This window comes from Capsicum annuum, chromosome 1 (genome assembly GCF_002878395.1).
Source record: "Capsicum annuum cultivar UCD-10X-F1 chromosome 1, UCD10Xv1.1, whole genome shotgun sequence".
Classification (NCBI taxonomy): domain Eukaryota; kingdom Viridiplantae; phylum Streptophyta; class Magnoliopsida; order Solanales; family Solanaceae; genus Capsicum; species Capsicum annuum.
The window spans coordinates 202008818-202014894 of record NC_061111.1 but is presented as its reverse complement, the minus strand read 5'-3'; the positions used below and the strand labels follow the sequence as shown (position 1 = coordinate 202014894).

General features: G+C 36.3%; 1 pseudogene; it reads right to left on the bottom strand.

Moving 5' to 3' along the window:
- Positions 1-556: 556 nt before the first annotated feature.
- Positions 557-5824, bottom strand: LOC107860432 (annotated as a pseudogene).
- Positions 5825-6077: the final 253 nt, after the last annotated feature.

Genomic DNA, 6077 nt, shown 5'->3' with positions numbered 1-6077 from the left:
TTCAAACAGTTAAAGGCTTTTCAGACAGATGTATTAGTATTAGATCTTCAGTTTTGAGTATTTTAGGCGTTTTGAACCTTATGGCAAGTTTTTGCCAGCTTTCCTCATTCATTATATTATATTATGCAGTGCTCAGGTACAGATATCCGCAAAGGGTTAGCTTGTGGTTCTTCGGAATTATGAGCACCTTGTGGCATTTCGGTTCTAGAAAATTAGGGCGTTACAGGTTATTTAACTATTCCAATAGATCACCCATATGTTGCAATAATGTGTGATCTGTTGCACAGACCATTCATCTATCTTAAAAGATGAGTGATATATTTTGTATTATTGCAACAGATTACTCATCCGTGCAACAAGTTAGTTATATATTGCAACAGATATACTACATGGTGCAACAGATTAGTGATCTGTTGAAATTGCTATTTTACTATTTTGCTTGTTTGATTTACTATTATCCTTTTTTAATGATGCATTAATCAACTACAATATATTTTTTTATGTTCCTATTAATTTTAGATAATATGTTTCCCAAAAGAACAGAAGCCTAATCAAGTTCAAGCAAAGGAACAAGTGAAGCAGCTAGGCTGCATCCACCACTCTATCACCAGAAGGGTGTCTCTTACTTTTCCTGGAGGATTGCTTTTATTGTACTTGAAGAAATCCTGAAGCTTCTTAGAACTAGATCGAGGCCGATCCCTTCTTTGCTCTCTACTTGATGGATCGTGAACTGGAACAGCCGAAGAGTGGGGTAAACCTTCTTGCTGTATTGATTGCAAGTTTTCAACAGATACAGCACTAGATGCTCTTAGATTTGCCTCAATTATCTCCATCTCTTGATTCCTCAAGTAGTACCTCCAAAGGTGTAAGGGCTTGCTTGTTCAAAGAGTTCATCTCAATTGTGCCCTTAACAACAATAGTTTCATCGAGCAATATATCAACAACCTGGATGAATCATTTCTCTCACATGTTAAATAAAGTTAAAAAATCCACATAAAGAGATAAAAGAAGAATAATGACGAAACTTTCCTCGTATTGCTTAGTAGAGACAACAAAATGCAAAACAGTGTTTCCTTGGATATCCTTTTTATTTAAAAGATGATACTTGTTTAACTCCTTGAGGTTCTCAAGTAATAATTTGAATGCTTCAAACTAATGATTGTTGACAGCTAAATGAAGGCAAGTCTCACCACGAGCAGTCACTTCTTCTGCAGATTCTGGAGAAGCTACAAGAAGCTCTTTCACGACATATTCTCTGCCTTTGACTACTGCATAATGAAGAGGAGTTCTTCTTTCCGTCCCCTTGAGAAGACATAGATACGGTCAACGTTCAAGAGATCCTTCACGATATCTATATCTCCGTTTGCTGAGGCAATATGCAAAGGGCTTTAATTCTCTTGCAAATTCTGGCCTCAAATGAATGATCTCCCTAGAAAACTCAAGATGGTAGCTCAGACAAGCAATATGGAGAGGAGTTTCATTAGTACCTGCTAATGAAAATTCCCTGAGCAGAAAAGGGACTTCTTCGATCAAGCTTCGCAAGTGATTCATATCTCCTTTTTGAGCAGTCTCCCTCAACTCTCTCTCTATTAATTCTACCCACCAAAGAATTATGCAATTGTTTCAGTTTCTTATCCGTTGGATTCTGGAATCAATCCGCGGATTTTTGTTTCTTTTCATCAAGTTGTGCTCAGCATAAATCTCAGCTCTGAAAATCTCATATTCAACTTTAATATGACATCTTTCTTCTTGAATTAATAATTGGCAATCTCAGGTTTGTTGAATAGTAGTATGACAAATGTTAGTTATTCATAAGTCGCTCTCTTTTGATATGGTATTCATGTGGTGATAAAGTATAATTTTACTGAATATATTTCCTATTACTCTATAAGTATTTGGACATTTAGAGATTTCTGTATTTCTTATTATTTAAGTTTGCTAGCAATTCAAAGTCAATGAAGTTATGTGATCTTTTGTTGATTGTATTAGTTTAATTGAGTTTATGAAGTTATGTGATCTTTTGTTGATTGTATTAGTTTAATTGAGTTTTCTTTGACTTTTGGTGACCACTCTTAGATTCACTAACTATATCACACCAAGGCAGCCAACCCAAACTGGATTAATAAAACAAGATGAGGAACAAGATAACAATAACAACAACATACGATTACAATGACAAGAACACAAATGAATTATATTAGAATAAGAATAAACGATTACAAGGAACTAAAGATAGGAAGATAGACAAATGGAGGTATAATCTTAAGAACTCAAGAACTTGTGATATTCTTGGACCCTGAACACCACACACTACAATCACCTATCTCTTACAATTATACAAGAGAGGCTTCCACCACCCAAGAACCAACGTATCAAGTAAATGCAACACACAAGTGATTTCACCCTTGTGCTATGCCCTAATTTTGATTTAGGACTCTCTCTTTATCTAAGAGAAGTGTTCTTTCAATAACAAACTAAACTAAGAAAATAAACCCTACAAGGTTCTATTTATACAATATACAAATAATAGAGAAATGATAAAAGAGCCCTTTCATTAAAGGGCTCCAAAAGCAGCCCCTTAAGTACACCAAAAAGATGGTTTTGGGCCTCCTTCACACTTGGACTTATGCACTCTTCTAAATGGTCTTTAAAATGCTCAAAAAGTGTTCATGGTCATGATCATACTTGTATCATCCTCTCCATCTTGAGAGAAATTTGACCACAAATTCATGGGCTAACCTTTTTTACAAAGGCACTTCACAATCTCCTTCTTACGGCCACACATCTTCTCCATACTCTTCATTTTGCACTTCGGATTCTTCTTGCTTTCCATCTTACGGTTTTTCATCACTCTTAACCAACTCAATGCCCACCTCTTCTACAAGATAGAACAATTTTATAAGACCCCGCAAAATCTTACGTTGATAATCAACTCCTTTAGCTCCTAAAAGCTCTTTAGAAAGTCCAATACTTAGAATATTTTAGCTAAGTGCTCAACACTTAGTCTCATTTTAACCCTCCAAACTTTGGAGATTTATTTGACTACCTTTCCGGCCTTCGATTTTTAATTTTCAAGTTGTGTTGCGATGGGGCAAGGCAATAGTACATTCCGGGTGAGTTTTAGAATTTTCGGAATCCATTTAGGGCATGTTTGATTTTCGAAACAGAAGCAGCATATGACGCATGCTCTGTTCCACAGGTCCTAGCATGCGATAGAGCATGCGAAGCACGCTCCAGTCCGGAGGACTAGAGCATGTGACGCACGCTCATCGCACGCTGCCAAATTTTCCAACTTCCAGCTCAATGTATTTGAGGGTAAATTGGTCATTTTCTCCATCCTATAAATATTTAAAAACATGAGATTTAACCATTTGGAAGCAAAATATACTCCGTTTCTCAAAATCCTCTCAAGAACAAGCTAGGGTTTCAATTGGGGGATTTAAATCAAGAAGTCTCTTCATCAATTTTCGTAGAATCACGAACTAATGTATGCGTTGTGTTGATTTATGGATTCCTTTCATCCATAAAACTCAAGGACCCTATTTTAAATTATGAATCAAATTATTATGTTGTGGGTTGTTTAAGTTTATGTGAGTGTTGTTGTATGATTCCCAAGTTGGGATCTTTATGTGAAATTATGAAGCTACGTTAGCATATGAGTTGAAATTCATGAATTTGGTGGTTTATGATTTGTGAAGTTTGATGATTTCACCTATGCCTTAAGTTGTGCATGTAAGGTGTTTGATAAAATGCCAAAAGGGATATAAATCATGCCTTATAGCTAAATTGTGATCCAAATGACAAATGCATACTTTACCTTTATTATCAAAATGACTTCTATAATATTGTTGTGCATTATGAATGGTTGAAGGATTACTTATGGGACTAGTTGATGAAATATTGATATGTTGAGATGTATCCCCATTCATGTACAAGATTATGATAACCAAGTACTTCATGAAATCCCTAACTTATTGTATTATGGATTGTTGATGTTGGTTATGTATTCAAGAAAGTCATGTTTTGTTAGTTTTCTTCTATCGAGTCCTAGGGGTACTTGTACCCGAAAAATATAGTTGTGTGCCTAGATCCAATGTCATGTTTTTACGATGTCCTCAGTCAATCCATGATCCATAGAACTCAGTCAATCATGTGACTCAGGAAAGCTCAACAATTCTGTAAATTCAGTACTATTCCGTCAGTCAACGAAACTTAGTTAACTCAGTCCAATCCAGTTCAGTTAATCATGTTCATAGTCTATTCAGTTGGGAGTAGGAATTAGCATCGAGTGAACCCAAGGATGGGAACACACATTGTCAAATGAGGGTGTGATTCTTCGAAGTCATCCTTGCGTTCCAGAACTATGTAGCCAGCATAAGTTGAAACATCAACACTATCGGATGAGGGTTGATGAAGTGGATAAAAACTGTCAGATGAGGGTCCCACCGTTCTCTTTTGGGGACACTATCAGATGAGGGTCACCCGCAGCTTGTCCTTACCAGTGGCACAGTATTGACACCCTTTCAATTAGGGTTACAGATTGGATCCTAACTTAGCTATATTGTGTTATTTGGGGCATGTCGGTTAGATAACTACTTCCCATAGTTTTAGTATCAATCCCAGTAAAAGAACTTAGATAGTTCTTCATATTTTAGGACTATCAGATACAGTCAACCCAGTACCATACGGAACTCAGCTAGTTCCATCAGAATCAGGACTGTCAGACACAGCCACATAGTATCAGATATATATCAGTTATCATCAACTCATATTATTAGTATTCAAATTCAAGATTGTCAGATACAGTCAATTAGACTAGTTTTTCACAATCCAAATTGTCGACACAGTCATTCAGGCATCAATTATCAGTAATACTATCATATAGTATCAGTTATATTTAGATATCAGTAACATATATTATCAGTACTCAAAACTCAATACTCAATGTTAGTATGATCTCAGTTACAATTCACGTATTTATGAATATAATATCACGTTCATGTTTGATAGTCAGTTAGAGTATGTTCATGCATATGAACCCTATTGCATTTAGCCTACCTCACTTGCATACCAGTACATTCAATCGTACTGATATATTTGCGTTATGGTGTTTTACTTTATGCCATAGGTTTAGAAGCATGAGATCCAGAGCATCAGTAGCATTCCAGAATTTAGCAGTCAGGCTTAGCAGTGAGTCTTCGTCATTCAAAGATGTTATTATTTGATTATGTCATTTTTTCAGCACTTATTTATTTCAGTATATGGAGTTAGTTGGGGACATGTCCCATCAACTCTTTATTCAAACAGTTTAGAGGCTTTCAGACTGGACATTCAGACTTCAGTATTTTCAATATTTGTATTCAATTTTGGTATTGTTATACCATATTTTCAGTTATGTATCGGTATTAAACCTTATGGCCATTCAGTTCATGTTTTCGCATTTACGATATTATCATTATTATTATTCAGTGCTCAGTTAAAAATATCATTCATGGATTAGTTTGTGGTCTTTTGGGGTCATGAGCACCGTGTATCATTCCGGGTAACAGCTTCGGGGCATTATAAATTTTCCCTTCCTTAGGATTACACTCATCCGATTTGGGTACTCACTAGCCTTGTGCCCCCATCCTTGAAACTTGAAGCATTGAAACCCCTTGGAATTAGAAGTAGAATTCAATTTATCTTCATACCTTAGAGAATGTTTATGGACAGCCTTGGTGGCCTCAGGTTGTACAACCATAAATGAGCTCTCTTTGAGCTCCCTCTCAACCTCTAAAGTCGCTTGGCAGATGTCCTCTATGGTGTCGAAATTGTGAAGCATCATGCGAGTGGAGATGTCCTTGTTTAACCCAACCTTGAAGCACACAATGTCATGACTTACTTTCTCTCCTTGGTGGTCAAGTTTCAACATCAATTATTTAAATTCATCATAATAAGCCATGACATTCTTGCTCCCTTGCCTCAAATTGTATAATTTGGCAAGGAGACCATTTCTATAAGTATCGAGCAAGTACATTTGCCTCATAAGTTTCTTCAACCAAAACCAAGGAGGAGGTTTTCCCCCCATCATCTCATGC